Source organism: Macrobrachium rosenbergii, chromosome 46 (assembly GCF_040412425.1).
Source record: "Macrobrachium rosenbergii isolate ZJJX-2024 chromosome 46, ASM4041242v1, whole genome shotgun sequence".
NCBI classification, from domain to species: domain Eukaryota; kingdom Metazoa; phylum Arthropoda; class Malacostraca; order Decapoda; family Palaemonidae; genus Macrobrachium; species Macrobrachium rosenbergii.
Window position 1 is genome coordinate 32622079 of NC_089786.1, and position 21680 is coordinate 32643758.

Sequence of the window (21680 nt, forward strand, 5' to 3'; positions counted from 1 at the left end):
TTTGCTGGCTACATCTTCATTTTGACGACGAATAATATTTTCATGAACTTTGACTATTACAGAATACATTCATCTAACAGGAGATGACCTTTAATATATATATATATATATATATATATATATATATATATATATATATATATATATATATATATATATATATTTATAATAATAATAAAATAATAATTATAATTATAAAGGAAGCCCACACAAGAAACCTCTAGTAACGGAAATTATTTTACTTGCTTTCGGAAGGGAACATTCCCTTCCCCCTTCCAGATAAAAAATGGTGTAAAGAGTGTACGTAAGTAAAAGAAATAATACAGTTAAAAAAAATGAACAGTATTTGGAAATAAATAATCTGCAGATGGTACCTGAAGTTTAAAACATACTATTTGTCAACAAATGTTTACTGAAAAGTCAGTTCGTATTCCTAATTAGGGAACCAGTATATAAAAGCATGTCTCAAATAGGGAATTATTATAAAAAAATAAAACAAATATATACAAACGTAAAGAAATATAAAACTTACTACTGTTGAGTTTTTTTTTTTTTACACTAATACACTAGTAAGCTTATTTGTATGAAAATTACTTTCCTAATATTACATGAATTTTGAATTATGATGGCCTCTACTATTTTTCTCTTTCAATATCCTTGAGGGTAGGTGTAACATTAGTTCTACTGAAATTGATGGAGTGATTCGCTGTTTGCATATACTGAAAGAGTGCATTGTGTACACCACCTTTGACAAAATCTATACGCTCTTTTTTTTTTCTTTTTCCAAGTCATTGGTGTCACCTGTATAAGATTTGTCGCAGGTTTTGAATGGCAATCTGTAAATACAAGACAAACCTCGGACAGTTTAAATGTAAATGAGATTTTCATAACAAGGTACTTTTCCTTCAGGCGTCTCGTAAGACCTGCAAAGTAGATGCCTTCATTAGTAACTCTTCAAAATCCAATTTGTAGAGAAATTTACTCTTTTGCTGATGTTCAGGTCACTGACCCTCTGTCCTCAGGGACGTCGGTCCTGGGCGCTTTCTTCCCAATCTGATACAGGTCGCATTTCACTGCGCCAGAGCAAGGAGAAAGCGGTCATCAAACAGCCGTTCTCTCTTGCTCTTTCTTTTAAACAATATTTTCTATGGAATTCAGCTCACCAGCTCTGTCAGTAAGGCCACTCCTATGGATAGCAAAAGCATAGGCCATCGTAAAAGAATATATAGTAACCAAAACCCCAAGAAATTAACGTTAGGAGAAATACGAGAATTGAAGAAGACCACTCAGATTCTACTTCTTGAACTCTGTGAAATGCTTTATCCATCGAGGCCAAGTAAATGATTATGGAGAGACTGGCCTAGATCTAAGTCTTTGGAAACAAAGGGTTACAAAAAATGGTGTTGATTTAAAGAGGTGGAGGACCTTCGATAAGCAAAGGACAAACCATTAGAAGTACTATTTTGCTCTATGGAATTAATTATCTTAGGAAGAATTTCTAAGATCTAGTGAATATTTCCTGTAAAACAATGTAAAAAAAATTACAGGCCCTCTGCGCAATAAAATAAAAAAATATTATCACTGCAAATTTTATTCTTTTCATTAATCATCCATTAATACATTACTTTTATATATATTTGCAGTTAATCAGTTAACAATTTGTTAGACAAGGAGAGTTAATTTCATAGTCTCATACTTAGGTCAAAATTACTGTACGTTTCGCAGAGAAATATTGCTCAAATTTTCTAAGCTAACCAGTTTCTTCCTTCCTTCCTTCTTTCCTGTGAACATATTTGCTTTGACTCTATTTGCTATTCGCGTTCTAAAAACTTACGGTTGGCCGAATAAAATACCTGATGATTACGAGGAAAAGTGTTCGCTTGAAATTCGCAGCCAAATCTGGAAGGGTTATGTGGCCACATACGTAAGATATTCATTTATTTTGGTACGTCATTCCTACAAAAGAATACCTATTATGGCTAGCCCCTCTCTCTGTCTCTTGCCTAACTACGAATGTTATGTAAAACCTGATCATTAGCCAGTTGATCAATAATTTGGATCAGTTTCGTCTCTTTTAGATATTCATACAACTGTATGTTGAAGAGTGTGATCGGTGTGAAATGTCGTGTGTGTGTGTGTGTGGATGTGTGTGATTGCACATGTTATGTGAGAGAGAGAGAGAGAGAGAGAGAGAGAGAGAGAGTACATTCAAGGGTCGTTGGTTTCATAGACTGTATTATGAATAAAAAATACTTTCCTATCTGCAATATTTATACAAATAGATTTTTTATGATAATCCCTCCCAATCCGCTTATAGTATAACAGTTCCCGATTGCCTGTAAATGTCACTGTTCAAAAATTGCAGGATAAGTTATGCCTTTCCTTTTAATATATGAAAGATAAATTGTTCAGTCCCCTTAATTTATCAATGATAAATTAATTAATAAATCTGGCATATCTGCAAAAGGGTCTAATTAGGAACTTTGTGAGTTGTTAATCCTTCAAATATCCTTTATTTATCTGGATCGTAAACAATGAACTAAATGAGAAATCAAAAAAAAATAAAAGAATCAAGACTGCGTAAGAATAACATCATCTTTCAACACAGGTGCTGGTTATATAAAAGATCAGTAATTAGAGAGGGCAGTCACGCCACACTAAATTAGTCAGCCCAGGAAATAGGGAACGCAGAGGCACGGCTAGGCTGGTAGCGGCTCTGACAACACTCTTGGATATGAGAAAATTCCAGGTAAGACTAATACTGAGGTTACGCTTTCTCCATAATTGAATAAATGCAAGAATTGGAGGTAATCCTTTGCTCTACTCACTTATTAGCAAAGGACGAGAATTACGTTCAGCGCTGTCGAGGAATTACACACTGGGATAGTAGATTCACTGTTTAAGTTGAAGCGACAAGAAATAACTGAAGCGATAAAATTTGCGAGAGAGAGATAATATACACGTCAAAGAAAAAGATACGGGCCAACCACTTTCCCTTCTGGGGCATGTACACCTTCGTCTCTGAGTATCGACTGGACTAGTTTGAACTAAACTGGACCGAAGATAGCTTGTTGTTGTTTTAGATTTAGCTAGCCTTGTGCCAGCACGGGCTCTTGTTCCTAGAGCAGCCCGTAAAGCGAAGATGGCGACGACCCCAGCCTTATAAGATCTCGGCTGTTACTGGAGGCATTGCTTCGGGCTACAAGGTCGGCGCATACCTGGGAATTAATGAAATAGGTTCGGCCAGTGAAAAATGGAAAAACTCAGCGGGAGATTAATTGAATCTGGGGATTAAAACAGGAGAAACAGATACCTACCCCAAGTGTGCAATTTGGGACACATGAAGCCCATCCCTTGAAGAAAAGGGGGTGCGACTGTTAATTGATATTACTCTCCTCTCGCTCCTAGGCTTGTGGGTTTGCCTGTCCCCGTACTCTCTGGAATTTTCCCCATAAGTTCTTGAGAGTTAGCGACCTGGCAGCAGTAACTATATATATATATATATATATATATATATATATATATATATATATATATATATATATATATATATATATATATATATATATATATATATATATATATATATATATATATATATATATATTATATATATATATATATATATATATATATATATAAGAAGGCCCATAAAATACTATTTAAATATTGAAATATATATATATATATATATATTTATGTGCCCCTGTTCATATATAATATGGACAGGTGTGTATATATAATATATATATATAAAATATATGATATATATGTATATATATGTATATATATGTATGTGGCGTTTATATATATATATATATATATATATATATTGATATATATATAGATATATATATATATATATATATATATTATATATATATATTATATATATGGATATATATATCGCGTTTCTATATATCTTCAAAATATGCGATATATATATATATATATATATATATATTTATATATGTATATATATATATATATATATATATATATATATATATATATATATATATATTATATATATATATTCTTTTGTATATATATATATATATATATATATATATACCATATATATATATATAATATATATATATATATATATATATATATAAAATATATATATATATATATATATATATATATATATATATATATATATATATATATATATATTATATATATATATATATATATATATATATATATATATATATATATATATATATATATATATATATATATATATATATATATTATTATGATTATAAATGTCATGACAAATTGCCTCCCTCCCCTCCTTTGTTGTTGTTGGTTGTTCATTTACTGCCAGCCGGCGATAATAGACCATCTGTCTATCGACTTAAAAACAAGGGTTAAAAGATTAAAGTTGCTCCCATTTTTATAAAGATCTTTCCTTCATCAAAAGTAATCTGGCTTATTTTCTCCTACAGGCCAAAACCTCCCCTGTCTGGCAGCAGGTGCAATGAGTCAAAGCATCTGTGGTGGACGCCCCTTTATTTGAGGATAAAAATAGCAGAAACCCACGAGGTCGGACACACACGCAGGCTGGAAGATATGGAGGAACTTGTGAGATCGTCCTCAACACCTGGCCCCATCGATGCCTCATTTGCATCCTAACCACGTGGCCCTTTCAAAAATATACTTCTCCCATGATTTTTAACCGTATTCCGTCGAGCCCACACGCCATTGCTTGGAGTTTAGGAGTCCCCATCGCTTTGCCCCTTTACGGAAGCCCTTGCATCTCACCACGTGGAAGAAAACTCGTCTGTAAATCGCAAGTCATCCACGGACCGCCTCTGTTTTCGCCCTCGGAAAATCTGCTAAGGTAAAGTGCCCTGGAAGAGCCCCATTTCAGTCACGCTTTTGTCTCAATATTTTTTAAAGAGAAAGCCAGAAATCTCCCTTGTCTAATGTCCGTTTAGCCTCTTAAATCGGCAGTATTAATTCTTTATTACTCCTTTGGCACCCTCAAGCAGCTATCATTCATTATTCTTTTGTCTATTTTCATTACTGGGGTTTGATAATGTGCAAATCTCTCATTTCAGAGGATCCTATCGTACAAGTTTGCTAGAAGGGGTGGCTGGAATTCCCAGTTGCATTCAATCTACTGAGTATCTCTTTCCCCGTACTAATGTCATTTATGTAAATACACTACTTTAAATGTTTTAAAGTTTTACGTAATATTTCCAAGTAACCAGATGGTGCTCATATGAAATTCTCCTTTGTTTTCCTCTTTTTTTTAAAACAACGAAGTCAGAATCACAAGGCTAAATTACCTTAAATTGTAAATAATGTCTCACAGAGCATATTTCAAACTAAAACCACGGAAAAACGTTGTTTGAGGGCGACCAGGCCATAGATCTCGTTTTGCAGTTGCAGTTCCCCTAGTGTTGCTTTATTGCATTTGCAACTTGCCAGATCAGCTATTAGCAAAGCTAAGCTGGGTACGAGACAATTTTGAATTTTTTGTGTAAAACCAGCCACAGATCCAGAAAATTCCACGTAAGTAATGTGTTAGTCTTAGCAAAACCTTTTACAATCGTGACTGTTCCTAAAATTAGAAATAGGGACGATTATGTAATCACTGAGAGAAAAGAACCGCCGTCTTTTTATTCGTTAATGCATGCCTTTCAGGATAGGTAGTTAAAATAACCAGTGCTAACCATCCTTGCTTCGAGGATCTTTCGTTAAATTCCTCTGTGTTAAAATCTTTCGTTTATATCCTTGAACTTTATTGAGGAATAGTGCTCCTTCCTCTAACATAACTATTTACTTTCCCATTTCTTTTAGAACTTTTAGGCGATGATAAAATTCCCGTTTTTCTTAAGCTAACTCAGCTTGCATTTTGAAATTCTCTCAGTGTAGTTAGAATTTTTGTTAGGAAAGTTAAATTTAAACTCCGACATTATAGGGAAAATTACTTGAGCCGTTGTGCTGTTATCCTTGTCAGACGACTGGGAAATTCTCCGGCCTCCCAGAACATATAAATATACGGGTTCATTCACCCAGAATCTAAAAATACCTAGGTGTTGGCCAAACGACATGTACCCCCACCCCGCAAATGGCTCGCGACTTAGCATTTTTTTTTTTCATTCATTTCTCTTTGGGTTTCCTCCCAATTTCTAAGTCCTAAAGGACGAATCGATTCAAGTCCTAACTCCTAAAATTTAATCGTTTAAACATTCCTCCAAATTCAACAAATTCCAAGTCCCACGTGACTCAAAATTCTAGACGTCGATTCATTATTTCTCCAAATTCCAGTCCTCAGATTGCCTAAAATTCGTACGTTGTTTTTGGCGAGAATTTCTCCAAGTTCCAGGCCTTAGAGACCAAAATCTCTTGGCATGGATAAAATTTCTCCAAACTTATCAGTCCTCAGAGACTCCTAAAAACGTGTTTTCTTTCAATTCCTCCAAACTTTAGTCCTCAGAACAAAAATTCTGGCATGCACGTGGCATGGGAAGTTCTCCAAATTCAGTCCTTCAGAGACTCCTAAAATTCTACACGTGGCGAATAATTTCTCCAAATTCAGAAGTCCTCAGAGACTCCTAAAATTCATGATCTGGTCGATACGTGGCGATAATTCCTTAAACTCCAGTCCTCAGAGACTCAATTCTGACGGACTTTAAGGAATTTTTAATGGCGAGAATTTCTCCAAATTCCAGTCCTCAGAGACTCATACAAAAATTCTACGTCTCAAACAGAATTTCTCATTCCTGGAACCCAAAATTAAGTCCTTTTGAGACATTATACAGTGTAGTTCACACACATCTAAGCCCCTAAACTGATCATTCTAGTTCGTTAGAACAACTCCTTAACTTCACGCTAAAACCCACCAAGTCCGCGTGACAAAAATCAACTTCGTCTTCCGAGACGCATATTAGACTTCTTCGCCAAGAACAACCACGTCTTTCCCAGACAACCAATTTTAACAAAAAGTCTCCCCAGACTTACTAATCAACTGTCTTATTCGGACAGATCCATTCTCTGCAGTCTGAACAATTGAGTGTTTCAGATTCCTGCAATTGAGTCTTTTCAGACAACCTGAGTCTTCTCAGACATATCCTACCCATTATTCCAAGATGGCTATTACCAGAGCCCAACAAAATAGGATTTCAAATTCTACATGTCCGCTGGGAAGGACATGGGACTATCGGGCAAGATCTGAGAGCATGGGTTCAAGAGCTTCCATACGATGCCAACATCCGGAGAGAGCAAGAGAACGTGAAGAGAGAGAGAATAACGTGAGGATTTTCCAAGAATCCCAAGAGCAGGAGAAGGATAAAGAACTGCAGAGAACGAGAGGGAACTTGCCCAAGAACAACCAGAGGAGAGAAGCCGAGCTCAAGAACAACGGGAGGAAAAAGAACGTGCAGAGAGGGACAGAGAACGTGAGGAGAGGGAGAGACAGAATCGCCCAAGAGAAAAGGGAGGAACAGAATGGGAAGATCGAGAGCGACAGCGCGCCACGAGCTCCAGATGCTAGAACGACAGCCGCCACCCCCGCCCCTGCAAAGAATATGAGTGCCCTCAGCCAAGCTCACTCGTTCATGCCAAAATGGACCGAGTCCGAACCCTACATATTGAAATACAGGGCAGTCCTTAACTGGATCTCTCCCCACGGAACTCTCCTTTGTTCTCACTAAATTCCTGGGCGGAAAAGAAAGATGCGTTGCTATCATCCCTTCAAACCAACAATCGGGAACCTGTCAGGAGGACATTGCAAATCGGACGCCATTGACACCTTAATCCTGGAGGAGACGTTGGAGAAGATGACCCAGAGAAACAGGCGACTTGGTCCGATTGATCCATCGCCAAACGTTGACAAAATGGCTCAATTCCGAAGGCCAAAACCACGAGGTACTCGGTTTAAATTCGAGCATTTCTTAAGAAACGCCACGCCTCCTGCCCTCGGACCCCTATAGTGGAAAAAGCCCCAGCAACCCTCACCGTTTGTTGCCGAATATACCATTGTAAACTCACCACCTCAAGAAGGATCCATGGGGCGAAGATAAATCCCCGTCCTCCTCAGAAACAAATTCCCACAAAATGGGAACTTCAAAGCCCCTTAAATAGCCATTATGGGAAAACGGGGCATTTTCCGAACAGTGCCGTAACAAGAAAAGACATTCATCTCTGCCCAAAACCGAAAATAACAGTTTACGCCTTTTTCGCCCTCAACCCAGCTGAAAGACATCTTCAGACCTTTTGCACGGCTGTGCAAGGTTTATAGCATTCTCCCGAGGCAAAAATGCCCACGCAATAAAAATCAACTTTCTCCCAAGAATGCCTTGGCCGTCACAGATCCCACAAGGCCCTCCCCGAAAATGTACGTGGCCCCCTCACGAGTTGGACATCGGCGTCAGTCACCCATTTCGAGGACTCCATCCGCACATCTCCTCATCCGAAGACAGAGTTCCCTACGGAGCTATCACACCAAGACAAACTATGTCACGATTAGAATAAAAATTTAAAATGATACTCCCTACGGTCCAATTGAGAGTCACAAGACCTCACCAATCCAAAATTTGAATCTTGGTATGCAAGATCTCTTTCCGGAGGCTTTGACGTCATCAGGTGGACTTTTCCCCACCGAAAACAATGAGTCCACATTCCCCGAATCATTCCGCGGGCGAGTAAAATTAAAAACACTGGCGCCCCTAGGTACCAGGAGGACGGAATCCCCACCAGTGCCACCTGATAATGTGCAGAATCCCCTCGATAACCCCCCCTCACTTCAGTGAACAGACCGTTTTCAAATCTTGGTGCCAGGGCTCCAAAAAATCTCCTTCAGAGAGATGCCAAATTCCTGCTAGTGCTTTTGCATGCCCATTTTGGGCAAAAAACAACTGTCCTGACAAGAAAGAGCCCATGTCTCTGATAGCGCATTTTGCTAAATGTCTTGCCAGCAAAATAACGCAAAAATTCACGGATCCAACTCAGACCCCCTCTTCCCCGGCCTGCACCGCTAGTTAGGTCAGAAAAACGGTATCATCACCACCGCGAATCTCACAAAGACGGGAAAATAGTTCCTGTTGGTCAAGGATACCTACATCAATCAAGTTCAAGAACTTCTCCTCTCTGCCTCAGTCCGTCGACAAATTAACGAAAGATTCCCATAACTCATATTGGCTGAACTCAAGAGCGCAAATCAGTTAGAACCATACGGAACACTAAAAAGACGTCAGCTTACATCAACAGGCCCAGGTGGTACTCCGTCAACCCTCCAGTCGCCCCTATTTTTACCGAGGCTGTCCCATTAAAAAGACAGGCATAAAGATGGGTGTGGGACATTCCAGGTAATTTACGCCCTCTATAATCCCATAGCACCTGTGCCACTTTCATGTTTTCAAAGGTCTTGGCACTCAAAATGGGATGTCAGACCCTCCTCTATCTTCTTCCGTTCTCAGGAACTGCTATCCTCCCCATCCTCAAATCTTGCAGAAATTATCCCCACAAAAATTAAATAGGGAAACCATCCCCAAACAACATCAAACTGCATTAAGAATAACAGAGTGAGACGTCGATTCATTATTTACAAAGTCCTGATTGCCGACGGAGTCGCGCCCTTGTTTTTCTTAGGACTGAAGGAAGTCCGGGCCAATTTATGAAGACCATTTCCTCTTGGCATAGATCAAACCCTCAAACTTTTCAAGCTCTTCTGCCAATATCAACTTGTTTTAGTCATTTATTTATCTTTAATTTTAATGAACAAAAAACTCTTGCCCTTGTGATTTAAATGTCCTTTGTAAGCTCTGAGGGAACTTGTTTCATATGGAATCAAGTTTCATTCGAAACAGAATTTTCCTTTTGTTATTAAACCCCATAACCCTTCCATTTCCTTCCAAGATCTTTGTTTGTCCTATATCTTTTTGTCTCTGGGACAAACATTGAGTAGGCAGGGACTTTAAGCGAATTTTTTAAGGTTAGGCTAAATTAAAGCCCTCATTACTCGACCATAAAATTTAAAACAGAATGGGAAAAAGACGTTAAAACGAAGATAAATTATCAATGCGAATATGATCATAAGAAAACAGAAAAGGTATGCATTTACAAAAATAAAGAAACCCACACAGCCTCTTCAAGGCAGATTGTACTAACATTCATTTTTTATCTAAAATTAAGTAAACGTTGTAAAAATTCTTGAACAATAACCTTTCTCAGAGTTGGCCACTTAGGGTCCTATAATGTTAAATAATTACAATTGTTCAAGTCAATTATAAACGATACCAGTGGGTAACAAATCTAAAGTAATTATTCTTTTGCAAGTGTTTAAATCCACTTTGCACTGTTAACGAAAATGGTCCCAATGTGTTAATAAAGCAAATAACAGCTTCATAAAACCCTTAGGAGTAAAGTTCCAAGGCAGAACAGACAAACGTAGATTTCAACAACAAAATAAAGCTTCCATACGATGGAAACATCATCTTGTAAAGGCCATTATGATTAGCAACTCAATTCGCTCTAACAATCTCCTCCCCCTCCATTATCCCAAATCCATCGGGAGTTCGCCATCTGTTAACGATACTTAAAAAAAAGGGAAGTTAAAAGATTACAAGATACCGTTTTTGTAAAGATCTTTCCTTCGAGGCAAAATAATTGGCTTAGTGCTCCCACAGGCCAAAACCTCTTGCAAAGAATAACAATGAGTCAAAAGATCAATACGTTACGCCCCAGCCCCAGAGTTCGGGATAAAAAGCTAAACCCACGAGGTCGAAATACAGGGGCTGGAAGATATAACTGAACTGGGGCGAAGACGTTCAACACCTGGTTTTCCATCGATGCCCTTAGCATCCTAACCACGTCCGTACAAAAGAATAGATGCTCGTGCCCTTCAATCTGTATTCATCAATCAAACCAACAATTGCTTGAACCTTCAGGAGTCCCCATTGGAAATCGGACGCAATTGACAAGCCTTAATCCTCACCACGTTTTGAAGAAAACTGTCCTCGAAACGCGACCATCCAGATCCATCGCCAAACGGGAGCTAATCTGAGGCCAAAACCACCTGGAAATTGGTCAATCTCCTCCTTCTTAAGAAACGCCACCTCCCTTAACATCGGAGGCCTAAGGCCACATCGGCATAATTTTGTATATATCCTTTGGCACCCTTGCACCTGTTCATTATTCTTTTGTCTATTTTCATTACTGGCACATAATGTGCCTGATATATATCATTTCAGAGGATTAAATCGTGCTTTATGGGCTGTGGCTGTTTTCATATTGCATTCAATCTATATATCTCTTTCCCTGTACTAATGTCATTTATGTAAATACACTATTTAAATGTATATATGTTTATATAATATTTCCCTAGTAACCAGAGCCCTATGCTCATATGAAATTCTCCTTTGTTTTCCTCTTTTTTTACGTTTTCCCGTATATATCAGAATCATATATATAAATTACCTATAAATTGTGTATATATATGTCTACAGAGCATATTTCAAACTAAAACCATAAAAATAAAAAATATATATATATATATATATATATATATATATATATATATATATATATATATATATATATATATATATATATATATATATATATATATATATATATATATATATATATATATGTATATTTATATATATATATATATATATATATATATATATATATATATATATATATATATGTATATATATATATATATATATATATATATATATATATATATATATATATATATATATATATATATATATATATATATATATATATATATATATATATATATATATATATATATATATATATATATATATATATATATATATATATATATATATATATATATATATATATATATATATATATATATATATATATATATATATATATATATATATATATATATATATATATATATATATATATATATATATATATATATATATATATATATATATATATATATATATATATATATATATATATATATATATATATATATATATATATATATATATATATATATATATATATATATATATATATATATATATATATATATATATATATATATATATGTATATATATATATATACATGTATTCATATTATATATATATATATATATGCCCATATATATAAATCCTAAAAGATTGGAACCTATAATATATCATCCAATATACATGTATGCCCTATATTCCAACTTCTTTTATGATATGTATATATATATATGACAATCAATTGAAAGACCTGGGTTCGATATGATGTAGTCAGAAATTTATTTTTGCTCCACGCCTGATTGTGTGTTGATTATTTTTATCTTATGCACCCAGAAGGGTTAATTTAAAAGAAATGCTGTCAATTGGGTCATTGCTGAAAAGTTGGGGAACCTGTTATGGTAACCTAGCTTGCCCAGGTAATCAGCAGTTGCCTTTAGGTTCCAACTTTTTATGACTTGTACGGCCTAGTGGGCAGCAAAATTGAAAGACCTGGGTTCGATTCTGATATGAGTCAGAAATTTATTTTGCTCCATGTGATTGCCTGATTGTGTATTGATTATTATTTATCTTATGCACCCAGAAGGGATAATTTAAAAGAAATGCTGTCAATTGGGTCATTGCTGAGTCGGGAAGTTGGGGAAAACACACTGTTATATAATATAGTTAGCTTGCCCAGGTAATTCCTATATATATGCAGTTGCCCTCAGGTTCCAGCTTCTTTATGACTTGTATGGCCTAGTGTGGTGTGCACCCATGCCTTTCAATTGCAAGACCTGGGTTCGATTCTGATATGAGTCAGAAATTTATTTCTGTTCCACATGTGATTGTGTGTGTGATTATATATATATATATATATATATATATATATATATATATATATATATATATATATATATATATATATATATATATATATATATATATATATATATATATATATATATATATATATATATATATATATATATATATATATATATATATATATATATGTAAATGTGTGTGTGTGTGTGTGTATATATATATATACATACATACATACATATATATATATATATATATATATATATATATATATATATATATATATATATATATATATATATATATATATATATATATATATATATATATATATATATATATATATATATATATATATATATATATATATATATATATATATATATATATATATATATATATATATGTATGTATGTATGTATATATATATATATATATATATATATATATATATATATATATATATATATATATATATATATATATATATATATATATATATATATATATATATATATATATATATATATATATATGCATACAGGGTGTTTCAAAATTAGACCCCCCCTGTACAACATAAACTAAATTTGATATGGACAAAAACAAAAGTAATTCAGAACAGGTATTTATTTAAGTTTCTTTCTGAGTATTTAATATTTTGTGTGACCTCCATCTGCCTGTACCACAGATCTGCATTCTTGAGGGGTATGATTTCAGCAAATCGCAAAAAAGCTGAGACTCAAACTCCATTTCCCTGAGCACTTCAGTCACCTCTCCTCGCAGGTCGTCGAGATTTGGTATACCATCATAGTTCACTGTGCGAGCTTCAGCACGATCCTTTAAGATACTACCAATGTTTTCACAAACATTAAGGTCAGGGGAGCTACCTGGAAATTCACTTGACAAGAAGAAATCGATACCGCTGTTTCGAAGCAGCTCCTGTGTCTGAGGAGCCTTGAAATATGATGACTTATCATGCAAAAAATGTGACTTCTTCAACAAATAACACATTTTCAGGATCTTTGAGGAAAGGAAATACTCCACCAGTAAGCACAGTTTCTCTGAGGTATTCGCCATTCCATGACTCCTTTTTCTTTGATGATCCACGTTAACTGTTTGGCTGTGAAACAGAGAAAAATTCCTAAACATTCAGGAAATTTCACAACTTGGTGATAGTGCACGTCATCGCTGATATCATCCAACCTTGCAGCCCAAGTGATGTCATTTTTATGATATGGCTTACTGACTGTGGTAAATGAAGAATTCATCTGATGCGGTGACATGGAGAAAGTCAGCTTAATGCCAATCTAAGAAATGAACGACAAAACCATGCAAGGTTTTCTCTCTGTTGTTGAGTGATGCTGGGCTTGCTGATAACTTGAAATGTATTGATACTAGATTTTTTCAACTCACGATATACAGCACTATAACCTCTCTTCTTTCCCCTTTTTCTAGTTCAAGTGCCAATTTATGTAAAGACTTTCTTGGTCTACCCACTGCCTCAGCTATGATGTCTTTTGAATCCTGAGAAAGGCCTTCAGGCCTTCCAAGATTCTCACTCTTTTCGCGATGACAGTCATATGGATTTATGTTCCAGTTTCTTTTAACAAAGGATTCATATCTTTTAATATATTTAGCTATCTAGGAACGTGAAATGAAGGATGCGCCAGCATCCCTGGCCTCTCTGAAGGTTATAGCCTGGATCTGGTCAATCCATCTGATGTCCTCCGAGTCGTTAGCCATGGCTGTATTTAACTCCTTTACTCAGTCTGAAAATACAAGAAATGTAAAATGAAAAATAACTTAATAGAAACTTAAAATAATGTACCTGGAGATAGGCTATAGCAGAAAACTTTATAACTTTCCATTTGTTCTGTGGAGGGGGAGGGGCTCTAATTTCGAAACACCCGGTATATATATATATATATATATATATATATATATATATATATATATATATATATATATATATATATATATATATATATATATATATATATATATATATATATATATATATATATATATATATATATATATGATGCTGATAAATGTCGTTATGCATCATTCCCCATTTGTATGTGTGTGTGCATGTGAGTGAATGCATACCTATGTACATATATACATACACATATGCATCTAAAGATGCAAGTGAATTCATTAGGTGCGATGGTGAATTAGGAAGCGCGTAAAATAAAACTATTCATATCATAAGTAGTAGATGGCCAGATATAGATAAAAGACAGAATTTTACACCAAAGCCAGATCCCTAATGAAACAAAGAGAAGAAAACCCAAGCAAATTCATAACTCCAGTCATGAAAAAGCAAAGCAAAATGACAACTCCATGAAAGAAGTACAGTTTGTTAGGCCTTTCTTCAAATAGATCTGTTCATTTCTCCCTACATATTTTAAGAGATCTTTAGAGAACAGTCACACCTTTGATACAGGGGTTGTTTATCTCTGTTTGCAAATTTTGTAGTAACACCGATTTCTTCTTGATTTCTTCACTCCAATCTCCCTTCTTATGCAATAGCCTTTTATATATGCATTTAAGAGGTCAATAGTCCAGTGAAATGCCAATGGGTTCGTTATCACGTTACATCTTGTGGAAATTCAGTGTCTCCTCAGGGATAAGGAGCCAGTAGAAAAAAATTTTAATGGAATGATTAATTTCTTTCCAATTGCAACTATTTGTTATTTGCATCGAGGATTAATAAAGACAGTAGCCCAGGCTCTGCAGTTTATACCGTACAATCACCAGAGCGGATATGATTTAAGGGAAGTAAACATATTGCTTGTATTCTTCGTGTTACACGTAATTAATGGGAGGCATTTTATTAAGATCCTTTTATTGTAATACATAACTATTTCCTATAACTTTACTAACATTGCAAGAGATTTTTTTAATTTCATTTTATTGTAATCCAGGACAAAACCTTAATGTCAATACAAAATATTGGAAATGTTATTTGTAGCAACAAATATCTTAATTATTCTATAGGTAAAATTGATTTTTCCAATACTGTTGACAGGTTTAATTGGAATATTAATCACGATCAAAACTGCTATGATCATTTCCCTACTTGACTTTCACGTCCGCAAGGAAATGCAGGTGCTCATGCTACTTCTCATGTACGAATAGGCAACTGAATATTGTATTAGATACCCAATACGAATATCCTTACCTTTGAGGCTTTAAGATCAGCTTTATAAATAAGGCATCAATAATGCTCGTCACTACTTTCGTCATTTCGTACTTGAACAAAACAAACCGCTTTTGTGGTCCAACAATTTTTGTGTTTGATCAGTGACAAATGCTCATGTGGAATGCAGTTAGGTACCCGTAAAAATATTATATAGGATTTGAATTACGCTACTGTATAACACCAACTTGAATACTAACGGGTATGTATGCGCGTATGCATGTTTATAGTCATAAACAATGATTAAGAAATAAAATAAGAAGTTAGGGTACTATACAGTAACATGTTTTTTTTCTACGTATCCAAAATACTGAACTTGAGTTTCAACTATGAAAAACCTTTTACCACTTCACCATTGGTGAGTGTCTGTTGTGTCAAATTACCTTTGTTAGTTCTCTCTGTTTATGTGTTGTATTTTATCTACATACAGTAAAATCCGTTTTTTTATTCCCTCTAAATGTCTCTCGATCTAAAATATAATCATACTATTGAATAAAATTCAACAGTAAAGAATCATATTTATTTCTGTTTAGTTTTCTTATACATATTCAAAGATATATCTCCATTAAATACTGATATTATTTGTCATGCGAGAGCAAACATTATTTTCTTTCTACGCCATTCATTACAGGATATCTTAGCAGCGGTGCAATATATCACGGAATATAGAGGGAGATCCCATTTTCTCTGGAAGAATGCGTCAACAAAAAGGCCTTAGCTATTTTCTAAGATTATTTATGGGACCTGGGGTCTTCAGTATGGGTGATTTCTTTCTTTTCAATAAAAGAAAAAGAGAAGTTGTATTTCTTGCAAGACCCACCATCAAATTAAAAAAAAAGGACAAAGGGAAATGGATACAGATTTTATCCTGAGCCGTTCAGAGCTCACTCCTTTAGCATTATTTATAACTTCCCCTTTTCTGTTTGGACAACATTAAATTTATTTAGTACTAACCGTTAATGTTTTCCTTGAAAACATTAAAATCATTAAAGATATCCCTAGCTATACTCTCTAACAAGGAATGGATAGAGAGAGAGAGAGAGAGAGAGAGAGAGAGAGAGAGAGAGAGAGAGAGAGAGAGAGAGAGAGAGAGAGAGAGAGAGAGAGAGAGAGAGAGAGAGAGAGAGAGAGAGAGTCTAGGGATTGTGTCCAGTTACTCAGTTCATTGATTAAGTCTATCACCCAACTAGGAATTTGTGTTCATGTTTCAGGAAATAGTTTACCGGGTACCTCAGTGAAATATTAGGTAAATATTTGTACACTACGATACCGTCTGCACGTTAAAACATGTGTTGTGCTTTATTTTATAACATTGTAAATAAACACATTTGATTAACTACCCAGCTATGCAATTTAGTTAGATATGGAATCTGTTACAAAAATTATTTGGATTACCAACATCAGAATACAAATTGTAAAGCAAAAATCCAATATAATGATTCTTATCATACAAATAATCAAGTTCGGGTAAATAAGACATGAACGTTATGACTAGAAAAGAAAACATTATTCAACAAGAAAGTTTATACTCATTAGTTTGCTTGGTGATGACGATGCAAAGCAATGTAACATCCTGCATGAATAGCAATAAGAAATTTCGGTTATTCGTCTTAATGGAAAGCAAACATAGGAATTAAATGGCGACACTGTAACATAAAACGTCTCCTCTTGTATTCTTTTTTTATCGGTTTTCAAGCTAAAAACACACACAAAAAAAAAAAATCTGGGCAAGAATATCACAAAACGATAGAGAAAGCAGAACTGGTTTATGTTTACATATTAAATCAGGTCGACTGATATGATCTAAAGTACTATGAGAAGAGCAAGTTTCCTTTGAGAAAAACATCCAAATAAGAGAAGCTTTACGTAATTTTCAGTTATCCTCACAACACACTAAAACATTAAAAAAGGAAGTGAAATAAAATTCTTCAGAAAATACACTGAATCTCACTCGAGAGTTGTGCAATTTCATTATCAATAAATCTTTTGCAACTGTTATGTTTTCTGTACTGTATGTGATGGACGTTCGCAGCTTTCGCTCGCTGTGTCCGTGGTGATGACCTCGTCAGAGATTCTCTCCTCCTCAGGATTATTATTTCCCATCTCTTTTTCCTCTCTTTCCTTACTTCCATCTCTGTTTGTGGCCTTAAGACTACACGCAAGAGAGACATTACGGAGTTTTCTTTCCGTGTCTTAGTACAAGGTGAAAACATTTTATCTTGAAGCTTTCACTTAACTCCGACAACCCCCTCTCTATCTCTCTCTCTTTATATATATATATATATATATATATATATATATATATATATATATATATATATATATATATATATATATATATATATATATATATATATATATATATATATATACCTATGTATGTATGTATGTATGTATGTATGTGTGTGTGTCTCTACTGCCAGTGCTATTGTGACATTTGTGTTTGAAGAAAGCTTTTATTAAATAAAGCTGTTTATTAAATAAATCTCTCTTGTCTCTCTCTCTCTCTCTCTCTCTCTGAGTCAAGGCCAGATACCCGAGATATGATTCCTTCATATTCTAACGTATCGAGCACATCTTTGCTTCACTTTTAATAAATGAATTTCTAAGCATATTATCATATACCAAAGATTCTCTCCCTCTTTTTTACTTTCGAACTCATCGGAGACTCTACCTCTTTTTTCATCTCTCCTTCTCTCTCTTGTTGTGATGCCAGTTTTAGTAGTCCTTCTCCCTCTCCCCACTATTAAGAGTTCTGTATCGGCTAACGTTCTAAGAAACACAGTATTCTGAAAGCATTGCTATACTGTTTCAAAGAGAAGCGTTTATCGAAAAGTACCGTCGTGCAGCCATCGTGACAGCAGTTCCCAATGGGACGGAGGCTTACTGTAGGTGTTAAACAGAGCTCGGCTTCAACAGAACACACGGATGCCTATTTCCCTCTGCATTCAAATGACAACTGTTATGTATGGAAGAACAAAAGAAAGAAGGGAGGCGGAAGCCCTGTTCAACTTAAAACTGACTGTCCTGATCAGGTGTGCGTTGCCTCGTTTTGTGATCTCTTCTGCAGTCCTTTAAACTAGGTTTTGTTGATCACATGAAATCACGAGGAACGCATTATTACAGTCCTTCGAAGGTATTTATATTATTCTATCCTCTCTAATATTCTATAAAAGGCATAAAACGAAGATACAATATACTATTTATACACACACACACATATATATATATATATATATATATATATATATATATATATATATATATATATATATATATATATATATATATATATATATATATAGATATAGAGATGTGGGGAGGGGAGATGTCATAGTATAGTAAAGCTATATATATATAAATGTTTATCATATTGTATATATATAAACGGAAAGAAAATTCCGTAATGTTTCTCTATACATGCAGTCTTAAGCACACAAACAAGGGTGGAAGTAAAGACACAGTATAGAGAAAAAGAATGGAAATAAAAATATCCTGAGGAGGAGAGATATATATGACGAGGTCATCACCACCGACAAAGCGAAAGAAAGCTGCGAACGTCCATCACATACAAGAGAGGAATAACAACAGCTTCGTAAAGATTTATTGTTGATGAAATTCATAACCTCGCCTGGGTTTCAGAGAGATTTCTGAAGAATTTTATTGCACATCCTTTTAATGTTGTAGGTTTGTTGTAAAGATCAAATGGAAATTACAGACTAAATACATCTCAAAACAAATGGTTTTCTCAAAGGAAAAATCTTAACTCATCTCACACGTGAACTTTATCATATCAGTCGCAATAACTAGGCAATGCTAAAGAAAATGGCGTTGGGTCAAATGATACATGTGTTTTACGTACCGTTTCTAAGATATTCAGGCAGTCCAGCTCTGTTTTATACAAAACAATAGAAAAATCAAGAACTCCTTAATGAAGGCATTAATGTTTACCACACACAAACAATAAAAGCACAAAAGAAGAAGAAGAAGAAGAAGAAGAAGAAGAAGATATATAAAGAGAAAGATATATATATGTATAGTATATAAAAGCTTCTGAGGTAAAATGTTTTTTTGTACTAAGAAAACCAAAAAAAAAGAGTACAGGATGAGACGTTGTATGTAGTCCTATTTCTCAAACAAGAGTTAACCCCTAAAGTTTGTTTTCTATTAAGACGGATAATCGAAAATCATGAGCAGGATGTTCCATTGCTTTGACGAGGTCATCATCACTAACAGAATTCATGAGTATAAACATTCAAGTTGTGAATAATTTTTGGTTTCAAGTCATAATGTTGATGATGAAATTATTTACTCGAACTCGATTATTTGTATTTCTAAAGAATTTATTTTTCCTTTTTTTAATTTTTAGTTTGTTGTAACGATCACTGAAAATTACGTAAACCAAATAATTTTTTGGAACAAATTCTATATTTTCAAACAAATTGCATAGTGCTTTATCATTAATCTTTCAATATTATTTGTAATGATATAAATACAAATAAAACATTAACATATGTTATAACATTGCAGACGACATTCTTGTACAAATATCTAGTATTTTTGAGCTACCCGGTAAACTGGTTAATGAAACATTTTAGACAAATTCTTAGTTGGGTGATAGACCTAATCAATGAACTACGTAACTATATATAATATATATATATATATATATATATCTCTCTCTCTATCTCTCTCTCTCTCTCTTTTTCTCTCTCCATCCTTTGTTAGAGAGTACAGTTAGGACGAAATCTTTTATGATTTTAATGCCGCCTTTAACATTGTTGATTTTGCAATAAAAAGAAACAGAAAAATCATGAATAATGCTGAGGATGTGAGCCCTTTGTAACTCAGGATAAAAATCTGTATCTATTTCCCTTGTTGTTTTTTTTAATTTAATGACAGGGTCATAAAACATTCATGTCTCCTTTTCTTTCATTTGAGAGGAAGGAAATAACACATACTGAAGACCCCAGGCTCCATAAATAATCTTGAAAATAGCTAAACCAAATGACGCATTCTTTCAGAGAAAATGGGATCTTTCTCTATTTTCCCCCTGATATATTGCATGGCTGCTAAGATATCCTGTGATGAATGGCGTAAAAGAAAAAAACATATGGTAACTAACATGACAAACAATACCAGTATTTAATGGAGGTATTCCTTTCAAAATGTATAAGAAAACTGAAGAGAAATAAATATGAATCTTTACTGGCGAATTTCCTTCAATAGCTTGATTATATTTTAGATCGAAAGACATTTGAAGGGAATGAAAAGGGCAGATTTTACTGTATCTAGTTAAAATACAACACACAAACACAGAGAAGTAATAAAGGTAATTTGATGCAGCAAACACATTCTAATGGCGGAATAATTGGTAAAGAGTTATTGAGCAAGTTGAAAAATCTGTACGTTTCAGTATTTTGGATAAGTAGAAAAGAAAAAAAACATATCGTTTATTCTTAGATGGTTAGAGGAAGAAATAAGGGAAGAGCAAAACCAAACTAATCCTAGAAAATAGCTATTGATGTTTTTGTATGAACACATTTTCCAGAGAAAATGGGCTTCCCTTAATGAAAACGCTGATGCACACATGTTGAATGTTCAATATCCTGTGATGAATGGTGATAATAATAATAAAAAAAGATTTTTATGACCATTTAGTAGTGAAAAACAATAAATAGT